The sequence below is a fragment of the Tenrec ecaudatus genome, chromosome 1 (assembly GCF_050624435.1).
Source record: "Tenrec ecaudatus isolate mTenEca1 chromosome 1, mTenEca1.hap1, whole genome shotgun sequence".
Lineage (NCBI taxonomy): Eukaryota > Metazoa > Chordata > Mammalia > Afrosoricida > Tenrecidae > Tenrec > Tenrec ecaudatus.
Window position 1 is genome coordinate 158,095,859 of NC_134530.1, and position 18,339 is coordinate 158,114,197.

Consider the following 18,339-nt stretch of genomic DNA (forward strand, 5'->3'; position numbering starts at 1 on the left):
GTATTTACATAAGTATGAACCTCTGCCAGTACCCCTATCTATAGCTTTGCTCCCTAGAGCAAACCTCTGTTTCATTTTGCCTCCTCCTGCCACACCATCACGCTCCCCTCCTTCCACCTCCTAGTACTTCCTCTCAGCTAGATTGGTGTTGTTCTAATACCCACAGGATCTCTACACCCTCCTAGATGTTTGTTTTAATTCCCTGGTTGTTCACCAAACCACCACCACCACCCCCCCTTTCTCTCCCCAAGACCCTCTGGGTCTCTTGGCCCTGTTTTTTTCTCCCTGAGCTTGCTTCTCAGATACATCTATATTTATATAGTTTTAAATATATGTGCCCACACACGATTAAATATTGTTGAAACTTCTCTGGTGAGTCCAGGGCTCTTAGTCTCAAAAACAGAAGACGGGACTCACTTCCACACGGCAGCAAGCAGAAAGCACAGTTTATTAGGACTCCAGAGAGTTGCTCCTGATGAACTGTCCAAGGGGATTATCCGATGTGGGCACTTTGCTGGTCCGTACATCCAGGTTATGAATGGACCAGTTCTGGGTCTGGTCCTATTTCTCTGGAGCAATCATACACCTGGTCATGTCCTCCCCGCAGCTGGCTCTAGCACAGGCCTGGGCAGGCAGTCAGCATGCAATGGCTCAGCAAGGGGGTCTTGGATGTGCGGAAAATCAGCTTAGGGGTCTGATGCCTGCAGATTTAGGATCAGCTTGTACCAGGCTGTTGGAATCATCCTTCCAGATATCCTGTCACTCTTAAGGCTTCCCTCCACACGGCCTCTTTTCCTTCCTCGGCCTGAGGCCTCTCTACCTCCCATGTCGAAATGTCCCTCTTGAAATATAGTCTCTTGAAAGCTTGATCACTAACTGAGATGGCTCAGCCCCAAAGGACACGTATCCTACGATCCCACTTGGGTACATGCCATCTTTAGAATGGACAAATATGAAGCATCTATTGACAGACCTGGAGCAGTTACTGTGTACTCTTAAAGTTACCTACAGATGCCAGAAAAAAATGTCCTCCTGCTTTCTGTCTGCCTGCCTGTGGCAGCCATGATTAAATAGGGGAGTACAGTTTAAAAAAAGAATGGACAAATATGTAAAAACCAAAGTTTATTTTTGGTGATCACCAAGGGCAAATGAGAGAGGGAGCTGAGTGCTAATTACAGAATGGTTCCTGAATTTCTGCTTCTCCAAACTCACTGCCCTCGAGGTCATGCTGACTCATAGCAACCCCTCGGACAGGACAGGGTAGCACTGCCCGTGTTGGTTCACCCCTCTAAGTGACTGTCAGGAGAGTAGACAGCTCAGTCTTTTCCCCACAGAGCGGCAGGGGATTTCGAACTGGGTACCTTGAGAATCTCAGGGTGAGGAGGAATTTTGAAAGGAATGGTCGTGATCGTTGCAACACGGTAAGCAAAATGCTATGCATGCAACCCTTTGCTATGATTTCCTGTACACGTATACACGTTCCACCACAACAAAATAAAGGTAAAGGCTTACAAATAAAATTTAAAAGAACACCTTCTTATGGAAATCAATCTGGTGGTTTCTAAAACAGATGGAAATAGAGTTACCATATGACCCAGCAATCCCCTACTGGGCATCTACCCAGAAGAGGCAGGAAACAAACCAAGATCAGACATCTGTGCTCCAGTGTTCATTGTGGCACAGTTCACAATTGCAAGGAGCTGGAAACAACCCAAATTTCCATCAGCTGATGAGTGGATTAAAAAGCTGTGGTACACACATACAATGGAGGACTATGCATCGCTAAGAAGCAGTGATGAACGCATGAAGCATATCGCTGCATGGGAAGAACATGAGGAAATCATGCTGAGCAAATTAAGCCAAACACAAAAGGACAAGTACAACATGAGTCTGCTGAGGTAAGCTTTAAAAAACAAACAAATATACAAAAGGGCATACGGGAAAAGCTACAGTATACAAACATTTCTGGGGTGAGGACCAGGTAGTAGGGCAGGGACCAGACCAAATACAGGGATATATATGGTAGACAACTAAAAAGGAGGGTGGGGAGAGAAAAAAAGAAATAGGTAGTGGGGGCACAGGGCACTAACCCATCCAAGGGGAGGGTATTGTTTATATCTCTGCAGGGAAAGAGGGACCAGACTTCAACCCAGTGCTCCAAGCTGTGAATGCAACATGCCAGCATGGAGTAGGCAACCAGTGGAGAGATCTGGGGGGCCGGCCCCAATCCCAGCTACTATGTGGACTCCTGCTCCTCCCCCCAGAAGAATTTACTTCAAAGGAAGACATTGAATCTACAGCTCCGGGAGAGGGACATATATGATCAGAGCACATGGGAGCAGGTGAAGGGGGAGGAGGGGAGAGTGGAGCACATCCTGATCCACCAGGCTGTGAGGATGATATTCCAAATTAGAGCAGCCAGTCCACAGAGAGGACCACATGGCCAACCCCACTATGAGACATGATGCCCCTCACTGACCCATGGCCCTACAGGGGACAACACTGGAGACACAGTGTGTGAATTATGCCCAATCTGATCCTCTCACACCGAGGCAAAACACTAAAGGGGTGCAACAGAACAGCAAGGGAATGGAGCGGCGAGGTCCCCAGGGAATGCCGAACGTGGACTTTGGGGTCAGGGCGTGATGCCCAACAGACTGGACTGGTGTGGGAAACAGAAAGAATGGTGTTGGAAACACCATGTAACAATTGTACAGCCCCACCGGAATATGGAGTGAATGGGAAAATTGTGTGAAGTGGGCATCTGGTGCGGGAATTGGCACATAAGGGTGGAAATAGTGAATGAGTATTTTAAGAGGACAATGGGGCAAGGTAAAAGTAAACCTGAGGCTTGTACTATGCTGATCTACTTACTGAAAAGACAGGGTGTGAAAGTAATGAAGAAAAAGATGCAATGTTTTCTAGAAGTAGTAAAAAGGTGTAATCCATGGTTCCCAGAGGAAGGAACTTTCATTCTAGAGACCTGGGAGGAGGTCATAGTAAACTTAAAGAAAGCACACAGAGACGGGGAGACTATCCCTATGGAGACATGGTCTCTGCCAGTTCAAGTTAAGATGGTCTTAGTGCCTTTGCAGGAGGAAGAGAAAGAGGATTATCAGTTTAGTGAGAAGTCTTGTGTCTATTCAAATCTAGAAAAGCAAGCGAAGGTCTCTTTGAATGAGCATGATTTAGGTGGTGAAACTTTGGGAAAACTGGGGCAGGGATTGATTTGTCATGCAAAGCCTCTGATTCTAAAGGAAACCTCAGAGCCAGAGCCCATATGCCCTTGGGGGACTGCAGCCTCCTAAGGTTTACAGGTGATAAAGCACTAGAGGCAGCTGATTCCAAGACCCAAAGTGAGGCTATTAAGCAATCCCAGGAGGCTCCCTTGCTTTCAAAGGTAGGGGAAGCAAAGGAACAAGACCAGCAAAGTAGTGAGAGCCATCAAAGCTACACAGACTTACATCAGGTGAGAGGCTGGCAGAATGGTATCAGGCAAGTGAGAAGATTTTAGGTAGAGCTGAGAAAACTAAGCCTGAGTCAGGAGGAGACATCTGCTTCCCTGCTGGAAGTTAGTGTAAGAAAGACCAGAGATTATGAAACAATTAAGCAAGCCATGCTGGAGGAGGAGAGATTAGTGCCAAAGAAATGCAAACTAGGAGAGCTAACACAGAAGATGAAGTTAGGGAAGTGGAACTTCCAGATATGAGGGTCTAGAAGACCAGCTCAGAAAATAGAAGCAGAAAGGCCAAGTGTTGGAAGGCACCTTGACTTTGGAGAGTAGAAAGAGGAATTGCCAAAGACAGAGATTTAGAATGTCTTATGCTGTTAGAGTTGTTAGCAGACAGCCTTGGGGGGAGGGCAACCCCCAGAAGAACTGACAGGGCCTTTCATTTGAGTTGCTAACAGATCTCCAGCAGGCAGTCAGTGATTATGGCCCAGACTCACATTTTGTAATTAGCATGGTAAGGGCTTCAGCTGAGTCTGAGAGAGCTGGACACCTACAGACCTGAGAGCTTTAGTGAGAATTTGTCTCTGCTCTTCAGAATGCCTGCAATACCAAATGCTGCGGAAGGAAGCAGCCCTTGCACGAGGGCATAGATATAGCAATTCATCAATTGCTAGGGGATGAGAATTATATCACAGTTGAGTCTCAAGGCAGTTTACTGAACAGACAATAGGACAGATACGTGAAGTTTTCCTAAGTGCCTGGGAAAAGATAATTCCATCAGAAGAGAGAAAGCCGAGTTACACGGCTATAAGACAGCGGAATGGTGAGCCTTATGCTGACTTTGTGTCCCGACTGGAAGATGCTGTTTCCAAAGGTGTGAAGAATGTCCAGGCAGTAAGAGACCTAGTGCATAAGCTGTCATATGATTTCTCCACTAAACACTGTAAACATGCCTTGCGTCCCTACAGGGAACAGGGCACACTGCTAAATTGTCTCAGAAGATGCGGGAATGTAGAGACAGATGACTACAAGGCCGACCTCTTGGCAGCTGCCTTGGCAAATTACACCAAACCAAGAAGACAACGCTTAGTTACAGAAAGACAGGTTATCCTCAAAGACAGAGTAAGGAGAGCGGGCTGCAGCCATTGAGATCGGGTTTAAAGACCCTGAACTTTGCCCCCGCTGCAGGAAGGGAACTCATTGGGCGAACCAATGTAGCTCAAGATTCAACAGGGAAGGATTGTCATTAGCAAAGACTTCCTGGTGGGAAAATAGAGGAAGGAGCTGGATAGGGACCCGCCCAGCAAAGCATGGGAGGCAAAGTGGCTTCCTGCCAGAGCAAAGAAGGTCTTGGAGAGAAACTGCAGGCATCACCCAGCCTCACAGCAGGAGAGCAGACCTGGTCAAACAGGCAAGAGCCCAGCCCCTGTTCTCCCTGCAGTTGGTTTGATTAACCAAGAGATGGCTCAGAAGTCCTCACAGCATTTTAATTCTAAAACGCAGGAACCTCTTATTGGAAGAGTAATACAGTTTTAATCAGGAAGATTTAACCTAAGTACTCAAGGAATGAAAATTAATACTGAAATTGATCAGAGTTGTGAGGAAAAGCCAAAATCTGTGACTAAATCAGAAATTATTTGCAGTGGTAATTGCAATCACAAGGCCCAGGTGGCCCTATCCAGGTTTAACACCCACCCATGCCCACCGTGGGAAAACCTGGGCCTCGGAGCATGTGCAGTGCGTCGCCCTTTGTTCTCCTGCTTGGCTCTCTTGGGCGTGGGTCCAGGGACATCCCATCCGTGCCTATCTGCCTAACAGAAGGAATGAGAGAAGGTAACCAAGACAGAGTATTGCAAGAAGTTAAAATCATACAGTATAAAGAGCCTGTAACCTTACTGGTAAACTTGGAGAAAGAATGTCTGTTTGGTAAGTTACTTCAAGAACAGCTGAAAATTTTATTAAGAATGTTTTCAGTCTTTCAAAGTATGGTAAGTTCTCCCAATGAGGCAGCTCTGTTAATTTTCTGAGGACTGGGAGCCAGTATTTACACAACAATGAAGGCTATCTAACTAGTCCTGACACTGGGTCAAAGCCTAGCAAGTTAACTGAGATTGCTAGCAGTGCTTTGAAATCTGAATTGTTAAAACAGAAGCGGGAGAAGAGGAATCTTATGTGTGACAAATTTCATTTAGTCATTTTCACACACAAAAAACTTTTTCTCCTTACTAAAAGTTTGTAACAAAATTGGGACAGATAAACATATTTTCACTTCTACAGAGAAAGCTGATCCTAAGGAGTCCCAAGAAGATGGGAATCCACCACCTGGAGCAAGGGACATGCATTTGTTTTTGCAGAATAAAGCTGATGGACGCCCCTTATAAGGACGCAACCACGTTTGGAGAAAGGTGGACATGAAGGACAAAATCATAATTCCTTTTTCAGGTTAATGACACCCCCCAAGGGAGGGTCTATTTGTTTATGTTTTCACAGGCAAAGGAGATAGGTAGATTTCTCTTCAGCCAGCAAGGCCCAGAAGAAAGCAGGGAAGCTGATGAATGACCAGACCCCCACAGACACACTGTCCTGTTACTGAAGTTATTCAAAACGTCAGGAAGACTTCCCAGATTCCTAAGAATGGCGACTGCTGACTGCTAAGATATTTCTTCCATTTCTGATGCTGTGAAAGGGACACTCTGGGACTTTATCAAAACTGAACATTTTATACAATAGTGACTGGACTATTACTACAGACTTGTTTTTGCTGAAAGATCAAGATTTTGGACTTGTCAATTGTTAAAATGTGATTGCAATGTAACTGATTTTTGTATAACCTCTTACCCATATAAGAAGACATTGCATGATTGGGATTTGATTAGGAAACTTTTACAAAGGTTTGAGGGAAACATTTCATTAGCTGTTGATCAGCTTAACAACGATATTTAATATACATTCAAAGACAGCTTGAGGCATCTCCTGGCTCTGATATAATTAAGCAATTGGTGAATAACAAGGAAGGGTTGGATCCGTGAGCTTGGGTTCAAAGTATTTCTCATAGCCTGGGTTCCAGCCTAACAGTGCTGCTCATGATCACAATTTTTGTCCTGGCTGTCATGTGTTGCTTCTATAGAAAGCTAAGGCATGTGAAAGAGAATCATAGGCCTCTATGACACTTTTGAAGTTCGAACATAAAGCAAACACCGTGAGGAGCAGAGATCAGGAAGAGAGTGTTTAAGGATGAATCCTTCATTGTCTCGAAAGGAGCCTGGAAGGCTAGGTTTCTAGTGGTGGGGGGACCTCCACCCTTGTGAGTAATAGGTAAGTCCTAATCACATTCTCATGACATTGTTCCTCACTTTACCCTCCTACATGGTGCTGATCTGAGGTTGTCTCTTACAAGCACATAGCTGGTTACTGTGTGGCCAGCAGCTTTAACTACAGAAGCAGACAGTCCTATTTGGGCCTGCTCCCTGCTGCTGGGAACAATGGACTACTTCTCCCTGAGGCTTGCAACCATTAGCTTGGTTCCTGTAGGTGGGGTTTACACCCTACTGGGTTCTTATGGCAGTCCAGACACCTGATCAAACCCACTCCAGGACATCCAAAGTTAAGCTGCCATCCTGACTCTAGGACCCACCTATTTTGTCACATGGATACCCCCAATCCCTCCTCTTCCTATTGTGTGTATATTCCTAGATTGTCTCCCTCTCACTGCTGTATAGCCTATAGTGCAACCCCTTCCTGTGATGTATGTCTTTACCTGTAATTGGGGGGCTTGCACTCCCCCCAAACATATATAGGCTTGGGTTAGCAATAAAGATTCTCTCTCTCTCTCCTCAGCTCCCTCTCCTCCCCTGTTCCAGTTCCCCTTGTCCTCCTTCCCTTCCCCCTCTCTCCACCTGGACCACCAAGCGGGGGGGCGGGGGGGGCGGGGGGCTGAGGTGAGCACTGCTACCATTAATTACACCTGACTCCAAAATTTCAATATCTCTTTTATCTCTCATGATCTTGGCGATGTTAATATAATATCTATGTAATATATCTCAACTGTACAATTGTGCCTATCGACCCGTGATTACTGGTGGAGGGCTGGCAACCCCATCCAACCGCAAACTGGAAAACACTCCTAAAGACCCAAAACAGTCCTTGAACTAACTACAAACTTTTCTTTCTTGTTGTGTTTTGTTGTTGTTGTTTTGTTGTATATTGTTGCTTGGTTTTGCTCTGTCTTGTTTTTGTGCACATCATTATCTCTGCAGGTCTGTCTAAATAAGATAGGCTGGATGAACTATCTGGAGGAGAAAGCAACGGGACCGACAGTTCTGGGGGGACATGGGAGAGGGGGAGGTGGAGGGAAAGGTAGTGGTGTTAACAAACCCAGGGACAAGAGAACAACAAGTGACCAAATTGGTGGTGAGGAGGGTGTAGGAGCCCTGGTAGGGATTGATCAAGGTTAGTGTAACCAAGAGGAATAGTTGAAACCCAAATGAAGACTGAGCATGATAGTGGGACTAGAAGAAAGTCAAAGGAAATAAAGGAAAGAGCTAGGAGGCAAACAGCATTTATAGAGGTCTAAATAAAAGCATGTACATATACAAATATATTTCTATATGAGGATGGGGAAATATATATCCATATATTTATAGGTTTAGTATTAAGGTACCAGATGGACATTGGGCCTCCACTCAAGTACTCCCTCAATGCAAGAACACTTTCTTCTATGAAACTGGCATTTCATGATGCTCATCTTCCCAACACGACCGCTGAAGACAAAGCGGGTGAATAAGCAAATGTGGTGACAAAAGGTAATGGTGCCCAGCTATCAAAAGCGATAGTATCTGGGGTCTTAAAAGCTTGAAGGTAAACTAGTGGCCATCTAGCTCAAAAACAACAAGCCCACATGGAAGAACACACCAGCCTGTGCGTTAAGGAGGTGTTGGAAGGACCAGGTACCAAGCATCATCAGAACAAAAAATCATATCATAGTGAATGAGGGGGGGAGTGCGGAATGGAGACCCAAAGCCCAATTGTAGGCCACTGGACATCCCCTTACAGAAGGGTCTCCGGGAGAAGAGCCAGTCAGAGTGCAGTGTAGCAACGATGAAACATACAACTTTCCTCTAGTTCCTAAATGCTTCCTCCTCCCCCACTATCATGATCCCAATTCTACTTTATAAATCTGACTAGACCAGAGGATGTACACTGGAACAGATAGGAATTGGAAACACAGGGAATCCAGGGCCCATGATCCCTTCAGGACCAGTGGTGTGAGTGGCCATACTGGGAGGGTGGAGGCAGGGTGGATTGGAAAGGGAACCGATTACAGGGATCTCCATATAACCTCCTCCTTGAGGGACAGACAACGGAAAAGTGGATGAAGGACCTTCTGTAGGTCCTTCCGTGGACTGGGGTCTGCTGGTTTCTCTAACTTTCTCTTTAAAAATAGTTTTTAAATTGTGACTTAGCTGGGGGTTTACATTCAGATAATCAATTTTGTATTTCACAGCTTAAACTGCGTATGAATGCCTTTCATCGCTTGCCTCCCCAATCCCGAATTTGCCGTCTCTGCTTGTGCAATTCTATCCTACCCTTCCCTCCAGTTGACATCTATCCACCCTCCAGCCGACTCCCCCCACTTCCCTCCTGGCCATCTTACTTCTCCGGAACAAAGTCGGCTGCCCTTGGTATTAAATTTTTGTCTTGATTTTTTTCTTTATAGCAGTGGCCTCGTGCAACATTTGCTCTTTTATGATTGACTAATTTCACACAGCAGGATGTTCTTGAGGGCCCTCAGAGGCACCAGGTTCTTGCTGGTTCTTCATTGTGTTACTGCTGGCTGTCCCTTGGCCCCAGGAACAGAGAGGCAGAGTCACCTAGGCTGCAAACAACAAAGGAGTTTATGGACTAGCTCCTAGGGCCCAAGTCCTAAGACTCCATGGCAGTGGCCACCAAAGACAAGGACCCCGGCCCGGGGCACAAGCCAAGCTTTTATACTCTAAGGTTACATAAATTGGGGAAAACCATCCCTCTCACCCTCCCTTTGTTCAATGACTTCATCTGGAGACAGTTGGTCATGTAGGTCTTAGGTTGGCTGGCTCCCCAGGTGCGGTCTCTTGGGACTCCCCAAGTGCGGTCACTCAGGGCTTTTCCGGGTGTGGTCAGCGTCATTTCAGGGAAGAGAGGACTTTGTTAGAGAAACAAAACTTAGGCCTGCCTTATGAGGTGTAGCCGACCTTAGAGTAATTCATGTTTTTCTTTCTTGTCTTACAATTGTTTTAGCAATGTGTAACAATGTGCTTTTGACCATTGTGTCTATGTACCACAGTTTCTTTATCCCTTCTTCTACCAGTGAACAGTCAGGTTTTCATTTCTTGCTACCCTATACGGTGCTGTGATGACCATGGGGGTGCCTGTGCCTGTGTCACGGCTCTTACTGCTTAGGGGATGCTCCCACCAAAGGCATTTCTATTCCCAGCTATCTGAAGCAGAGCCATATCCCTTTCCACAGAGTTTGCACATTTTTCCGGCCCACCTGACTGGTTTCTCTTAAGCTTACTCCCTCCACCTGCGGGGCATCTATACTCCCGAGGCTGACACACAGCATAATTCTCGGGCCACGGGACCAAGAGGAGCCCAGATGACATCACATTTCCATATGGTAATGACGTAACTGCACTGGTGTTGATCACCAGTGCACCTGTGCCTCTGGATTCAGGCCAAGCATAAAATGTGATTCTGGTTGAATAAAGATGTGTGAAGTTTCAAAAGGATCGAGGAGAACCTTGCTGAGTGGCATGGCACAGCCCTCCACCTGGCCCTAGAAGACAGATGTCAACTATGCTGGTTTCAGAGATAGAACCCAGGAAAGGCTGTGGGGGAGGCCAGATCCTCTCTGGAGGCAGACTGCTATCTCCCCACACCACAGGGGAAGGCCTGCTCCCTGCTGCCAGAGACAATGCATTGCTTCTCTTTAAGCTTGCAACCAGGAGCCTGGTTCCTGTAGGTGGGATTTAACTTTACACCTACTGATAATGGTTCCCATGGAGATCCAGGAAACAGGTCAAAGTTAAGCTGCTATCCTGACTCTAGGATCCGCCCATCTTGTCACATGTATACCCCCAATCCCTCATCCTATTGCATGTATGTCCCTAGACCACCCACTCCATTGCTGTATAACCTATAGGGCAACCCCTTCCTGTGACGGGCCGTACATACTCGTGTGTAAGTCGAGTTTTTCAGGACAACACAAATGTGCTGAAAAACTGGGGTTCGGCTTATACACGGGTCAGTGGTACCACAGTGAGGTGTAACATCTCGCTGTGCACCAACCCCCATCCTCCTCCCACCCCCCCTTCCCTGTTTACAGGAAAAGCAAGCCTTTCAGAGCCCTGAATGACTAAAGCTCTGTGCTGTCTCCATTCCCAGGTGAATCCGTTCCCTGCACTGGAAGGTTTGTGATCTCAAACAAAGGAGAGCAGAAAAGAGCAAAGGAGCGGGTTCCCGGATTGTACTGGAGGACAGCCAGCTACCGGTGGTGACGTCGAGCCGTATGTAGATGAGGCAGCGCAGTGGCTGCTGGATGAGCACACGTGGTGCTTAAAACTTACGCTGTGATTTCCCGTACTTTTGTGGGGATGGAGTGTCTGTTGTTGGATGAATGTTTGTGCGTTCGGATGCAAGAGGGTGTAGGAGCGATGTGTAACGAGGGTCTGCTAAGTATCCGTGTGTGAAAAGTGCAGGGCGCGTGAGCGCGCGTGGGGCGAGCGGGCGAGCAGCTCATACTTACCTGGCAGGGGAGATACCATGATCACAAAGGTGGTTTTCCCAGGGCGAGGCTTATCCATTGCACTCCGGATGTGCTGACCCCTGCGATTTCCCCAAATGTGGGAAACTCGACTGCATAATTTGTGATAGTGGGGGACTGCGTTCGCGCTCTCCCCTGTTAACAAAGTTATCTAAAAGTAGATTTAGAGTTTATAGAGCTACTTATGAGGTTTAAAGGCAGCTCATCAAGAAGCTCTGTAGATCTTCAGAATGGCACTTTTTTTGGAATTACATTACAGGTACTTTATTTTCCTAGGCTGTACCACTGTGCTATACCCCCTCTCGACTCTTATGTTTTGGTCAACTGTTTGGTCAACTGCTTCCGCTTCCCTTTTGTAACCTTAGGCAAAGGACACATGTAACCTTCCTAGCACCTGACTACACACTTTACTTTTTTTTGAGTTGTCTTTTTGGGTGCTCCTGTAACTTTTCACAGTGCATATCCCCCATCCACTGTGTTAAGCACATATTATTACCATCATCATTCTCAGAACATTTGCTTTCTGTTGGAACCCTTTGCATCAGCTGCCTTGTTCTTCTGCACCTTCTCACTACCTCTCCCACTTGAACCCTTGATAAGTTGTAAGTTATTGTTTAGCCACATCTTTACACTGGCCCTTGTCTCCCTTCTCCCACTGTTCTGTTGTCCGGCCCCCAGGGAGGGGCTTATGTGTAGATCCTTGTGATGGGTTCCCCCTTTCTAACCTCCCCTTCCTCCACCCTCCTGGTGTCACTACTCTCACCACTGGTCCTGAGGGGGTTCATCTGTCCTGGATTCCCTGTTTCCTGGTCCTATCTGTAACAATGGACGTCCTCTGGTCTAGCTGGATTTGTTAGGTAGAATTGGGATCATGATGGGCGCGGGGGAGGAAGCATTAAAGAACTAGAAGAGCATAGTATGTTTCATTGTTGCTACACTGCACCCTGACTGGTTCCTCTCCTCCCTGAGTCACTTCTGTGAGGGGATGTCCAGTTGCCTGCAGATGGGCTTTGGGTCCTCACTCAGTACTCCCCCTCACTCACAATGATTTGGTTTTGATGCCTGATCCCTGATCCCTTTGGCACCTCATGATCACACAGGCTGGTGTGCTTCCTCCATGTGGCCTTTGTTCCTTCTCAGCTAGATGACTGCTTGTTTATCTGAAAGCCTTTAAGACCCCAGATGTTATATCTTTTGATAGGCGGCCACTATGAATTTTCTTCACCACATTTGCTTATGGACCCGATTTGCCTTCAAGGATTCTGTGGGGAAGGTGAGCATCATGGAATGCCAGTTTAATAGAACAAGGTGTTCTTGCATTGAACGAATGCTTGAGTTAGAGGCCCAATGTTCGTGGTAGCTGATGGGCATTGGGCTAAGTGACTTTCTACACGTGTGAATCTTTTCTGAAACTTAGTACCTATTTCTTTATGTTTGGGTCAGCATGTGTTCCAGCTACAACCTTTTATCAGTTGTGACATTTGTTATATTAGTCAAGGAGGGTGTCTGACTTGCTAGCACAAGGGATTCCAAATTCTTTAATTCAAAGGCTGCCATTTTCCTCTGGAAATCTGCTAGATAAGTAGAGAAGACATTGCCAACAAAGGTGTAGGCACTAGGTAACAAGGTAACTGGGCTCTCTCGTGACACAAAATGACATATGCTTTGTGTGTTTCGTAATAGTTTATACTATTTTGCATTTCAAGCATTACACCAAGAGACTATTGATTTTTTTCCTATGTTGTCTCTCACATGTTGATTAGCCTGATCACAAACTGTTCCAGTATGTTCAAGTATGTTCTCCATCACATAGTACACACAAAATTGTTTCCAAATGAATCACTACTGACAATAACTCTCCAGTATAAAGTTCAACATCTCTCTGTATTTTCTTTTCTTTTTTTTTTTTTGTTTCAGCTAAGGATATCCTGGCATTGTGAACTAATTTTTAATGATATCCAAGTAAACATGTTTTAATAAACTTACACAGTGTAGTCTATGTTTTTAATTTTACAATTTTTACATAAATGCATTTGAATTAGAGGATAGTCACATCAGTCCTGGAAAATGCAGGTGATTGAATGACTGTCTATAGCAGTATCACTTTGGCAGACCAGCAAGCTGTTCCACTTTCCCAAGTCCTGGAGTGTCCGTTTCAGCTTGGCCATATACACGGGAAGCTTCTCCTGTTGGAGAGGGCCCTGGAGGTCCAGGTAACACTCGAGAGGGATAGAAAACTGCAAGAGTTGCAGCTTGCACAGAGGGAGGGTGTGCCGCAGCAAACCCTCCAGGGTAGCCACTGGGACCGGGATTCCATAGAACCTGAAGAGCTGGAGCTGGGAGCAGTGTCCAAGGGCAGGCAGGATAGCTTTGAGCTGGGAGTCTGTGATCCCACAGCCACCCAAGTTCAGCATCTGGAGAGTGTCTGAGACGCTCTCCAACAGAACTTGCAGTGACTGAGGATTGAAGCCAGTCAACTTGATTCTACTCAAATTCAGGGATCTTAGGGACTTGGTGCTCAGACACAAGGACAGATCTGTGAAGTCAGACTCAGAAAGTGAGCACTCCGTTATCCAGAGCGTCTTCAAGGGTGCTTCCAGGCATGCAAACACTGGTCCACGTGACCTACCGGGAACTGAGCAGGGTCCAGATCTCTCTGTATTTTCTGACTTTAGAAGTAACACTCTATAGGAATTACTAAGATGCAGAAGAAGGGTGAGTGTCATCGTGGGGAAAAAGGAAGATAAAAGGAAACAGGAAAGATCTAGGAAGCAAATCTTGAATACAAGTATAAACATAGGTGTGCACTTATGAAAATATATTGATTCATGAAAATAGAAATATTGGCATAGGTATATATGTTTATATGGCAATAAATTGAACAAGTGAATGGACTTTGGATCTCTGTTCAAGTCCTCCCTCAATGCAAAAACATTTTGTTCTAAGAACCTGGTGTTCTGTGATGTTCACCCTCTGGGCATCATAGCTGAAGACAAAATGGGTGCAAAGCAAATGTGGTGAAGAAAGTTGATGGTGCCTGGTTGCCAAAAGATATAGGGTCAGGGGTCTTCAAAGGCTTGGAGGTAAACAAGCAGTCATGTAGCAGAGAAACAACCAGCTGACATGGAAGAAGTACACCAGCTTTTGTGATCATGAGGTGTGGAAGGGATCAGGTAACAGGCATTAGAAAGCCAAAACCAAACAAGCATTGTTGAGAAGTGTGTGTGTGTGTGTGTGTGTGTGTGTATGTGTGTGTGTGAGCGAGCATGCACGGGAGCAGAGACCCCAAACCCATCTGTAAACAATGGGACATCCCCTCACTAAAGGGTCACAATGAATGGATGTGTCAACCAGGGCGAAGTATAGCACTTATAATGATTTATCCCACAATATTCTCTGGTTCCTTGAGGCTTCCTCACCCCCCACTACCATGACCTCAGGCCTGCCTTTCAGTTCTGTCTAGACTGGAGCATGTACAGAACACACAGAATCCAGGTCAGATAAACCCTCAGGAACAGAACGGGGAGTGTTAGGTAGCTAGAGACAGGGAAAAGGTCTTGTCCCTCCCATTCCTGGGAAGGCCTGAAATGTAAGCATGTATCAATAATAAGCACAACCTTGTATTTCCTCCACTGAAGGAAAAGGTCCAAGTTGCACTGAAGACATGAGCAAGAACACAGGCTCCCGCCAGTGAGAGAATGCCAATTGGAATGCTTTAGCAAACTGATGAAGCTGGGACACACACACATCAATGCCAACAAATTTGGAAGACCTGGAGTAACTGACTGGAAGAGATCCATATTGTGCCCATTCCAAAGAAAAAGGACCCCATAGAATGTATACATTATCACACAGTATCACACTTCAGTACAAGTTTGCTGAAGATCACTCAACAATGGTTACAGGAGTACACTGACAAAGAGCTGTCAGAAATCCAAGCCAGGTTCGAAAAAGGACATGGAGCAAGGGACCTTATTGCTGACATCAGATGAATCTTAGCTCAAAGCAGGAACTACCTGAGAAGTTAACGTATCTTTTATTCATTGTCCAAAGGCATCCTTGCTTGGATCCAAAGGCAATGCTCACTGAAGCATGCCGCAGTCCAGCTCCAGCAAGTCCGGGGGTCCCTCAAGGTGGGTCACGGCGTCAGCGAGTGGGAGACAGAAACCACATGACTCAAAGGCTGCAGGTGACTGTTCCAATTTTATTCATGCAAAGCTTCAACTTATATATTCTTTTTCTTGGCCTAAAGCTTATGGCCTGAGGTCATACATCAGGAAATGCTCAGGCCACAAGACCATGACAAGTTACATCAATCACATCATGATTCTTGGTTAAAAATTAGTACATCTTGAAACGAAAACTTTCTCAACTACAAGGGTGATAGACATAACCCTTCTAACAAAAAGTGAGCACACTTCATTCATTTAGGGCACATCGTTCTAACTAGGAAATCAATAAAACATTAATACATTTCATTCTCAAAAATTACTTGACAGTCTTTGGCTGTTCTTTCTGTGTTTTCTTGGGCTGTTCCTCTAGGGCTTTCATTTCTTGTTCTTTCTTTTCCACTAAGTTCACATAAATTAAACTCCCCAAAGTCTTTCTGTGCCAAGGTATGAGTTGCCTCACAATAGGTAGCTTTGCGTCAGAGGACGTCAAACATCATGGATGTCCTCCTCTTGCGAACCTTTCCATAACACTTATAGTACTAAAAGGAACGTGTACACCTTCTTTGTTAACTATTCTTATGCCATTCTTCTTATGAGCCCTCGTATCAGGTACATCAGGGTCAGGAACTCTATTTCTCTTTGGGAGGGGGATACCATATCTACCCCCCATGCGGTAACCAATATAAGGAGGGAAAAGACCAGGATGATAAATTTTTTAGAGTGTTGCACAAAAGCTTCTAAATGAGCCTCTGGGATTTCCGTGGGTTTCGGTTGCTATAGCTCAGCCTGCTCAAGATCTAACGTAAATTCCTTAAGGGGGGTTTCTAGCTTCCAGTTTCTAGTTTTATTATACAATATACTTTGCACGCAGTTAGGACATGGATCTTTCAAAGCCATAGGAAGGGGAGTAACCTCAACTTCTGGGGAATATTCCTCAGTTGACATAATTTGTTTCCTATAAGGGAATGTCATCAAAATTATCAAGAACCAGAGAGCAGCTACAAATATCCATAATGATATCAGGCCAATATTCCAAAGGGTTCACAGCAGAGACTTCCTTGGTGGAGCCTTCTTTGAATGTTCCTCCTCCATGTGCTGACTTTGTCAAGGCCCATGGTTGGAAGTGGTCTCAGCAGAAGCAGCAGGTAAGGAGGTTTTGTGCCGATTTACCCAATGCAATGCTAGCTTGCTTCCTTGTCTGCAGCTGTGTCACAGCCCTGTCCTGGGACTTCAACAGCAATTGGTTGATTTGAGTCGCGGCAGATTCCATTAGTCTGGTTTGTTTGAGTGTATCCACAGGGTTGCTGATTGCTTTTTGTTGTAAATCCAACAAGTATATATTTATTGTAAGAAACACCTGCCAGGAAAAGAAAGGTCAAAGGAGGGAAATGAAAGCCGCCTCACCTCCCACTGCTGGTGCACCTGGCTGTGAGGGGCTTCGCATGGCCCTTCTCATTCCATTTCCCAAGAGTCTGGTGACACCCGGTCTTTACACGTGGTTGGCTGCGGTGACTTTGAAGTGAGATGGAAGCTGTTTGGGCAAGAAACCCAGGACGTCCGAAGCCCGGCCCTGCCCATCGGTCAGTTGCATTCCCAGCCATGGGAAGGAGGTGACGGCACAGAATATGGGAATAACTCCATTGTTCGCAGACATCTCACCTTTGAAACTGGCCAAAGAGGCGAAGTGGGTGATTTACAGAGGCTTGACGTGCTCACGCCCGCGTGCTTTTTACCTCGTTTCCTGAGCTGCGAGCAGAGGACAGAAGTCACCGAGAGCGCAGAGCAGGATCCACGGCGGCGCTCGGGTCCCGGCCGTGCAGGGGCCTCGGTCAGCCCCGGGCCGGCGACGCTGAACGAGGGTTCAACACGGCTCGGGGACAGACTCAAGGAAGCCCTGGTGGCGCTGGGGATCAGGCGTTGGGCGGCCTCCCGAAAAGATCTACAGCCTCAGAAATCCTACAATGTGATTCGGAATCCACTCAATGGCAGTGGGTTTAATTTTTTTTTTTTGAAGGCGATACATATGTATGAGACCGAAGCGAAGCAATGCCAACAGCTTGGGGTTTGTTCCTGAGATCAACGAAGTGGATCCCCACTGGTTCCATGGTGTAATGGTGAGCACTCTGGACTCTGAATCCAGCGATCCGAGTTCAAGTCTCGGTGGGACCTGGATCTTTAGCACCTTTTAAAAACCTCCTACAGAGTTGTTACCTGAGCGCCACTTCCTTTGCGGCCTTTTTCGCCCCTGGTTCCCGGTCTTCTCAGTCCCAGAACCATGCGGAAAGTTGAGAAGAGAGGGATGCCCAGGAGAAGAAGTCAGAAAGGGCTGTGTGTTCACAGCCGTGGTGGATGGTTCCCCTCCCGACCCCCGGAGAACCCGGCTCCCCAGAAAGCGCCGGGCTGCGTGCCTGGCATCTGCTTTTGTTTGTTTGCTTTCACAGTTGTGTTAGCACTTTATCCACGTGTCATACATTCCCAGTGCCCCGCCCCCAGCTCTTTCCCTCCACCTGTGGGAACCATCGGTCCAGGCAGCTGTGGCGTCCGCTCTCGTCCCTGCCTCTCGCCCTGCGCGCGCCGAGCAGGAGCGCTTGGCCGCGGGAGCGGGAGCCGCGGACCGGCCGCAGACGCCCTCCCTCCTGCGGACCCCGCCCCGAGGCGCCGGTGCCCGGCCGGCCAGCCTGCGGGCTGCCGCGGAAAACTGCCTGTCGCTGCCCTGATGTGACAGCGCCTCTAGTGCAGAGATAAAGAAACGCATCGCCAGATGGGGTGACAGCCGTTACCTCTGGGGAACCCAGCGTGTGGAAGGGATCAGGGGCTACTTTGTTTTAGAATCGATTGGGGCATGTTCTGCTTTGATAAAAATATATATTAAATGGAACATAAGTTCTTCGTTATGTAGAGTATTTTAAAAGCCC

At 46.6% G+C, this 18,339-nt stretch overlaps 3 non-coding genes across 3 annotated transcripts; all 3 read left to right on the plus strand.

Moving 5' to 3' along the window:
* The first annotated feature begins 955 nt into the window (after positions 1–955).
* Positions 956–1,086, plus strand: LOC142437667 (small nucleolar RNA SNORA31). Its single transcript, XR_012782208.1, has one exon. It is a non-coding gene; the product is annotated as a small nucleolar RNA SNORA31 (small nucleolar RNA).
* Positions 1,087–11,226: 10,140 nt separating this feature from the next.
* Positions 11,227–11,390, plus strand: LOC142438174 (U1 spliceosomal RNA). Its single transcript, XR_012782602.1, has one exon. It is a non-coding gene; the product is annotated as a U1 spliceosomal RNA (small nuclear RNA).
* Positions 11,391–17,521: 6,131 nt separating this feature from the next.
* TRNAQ-CUG (transfer RNA glutamine (anticodon CUG)) lies at positions 17,522–17,593 on the plus strand. The gene has a single exon. It is a non-coding gene; the product is annotated as a tRNA-Gln (tRNA).
* Positions 17,594–18,339: the final 746 nt, after the last annotated feature.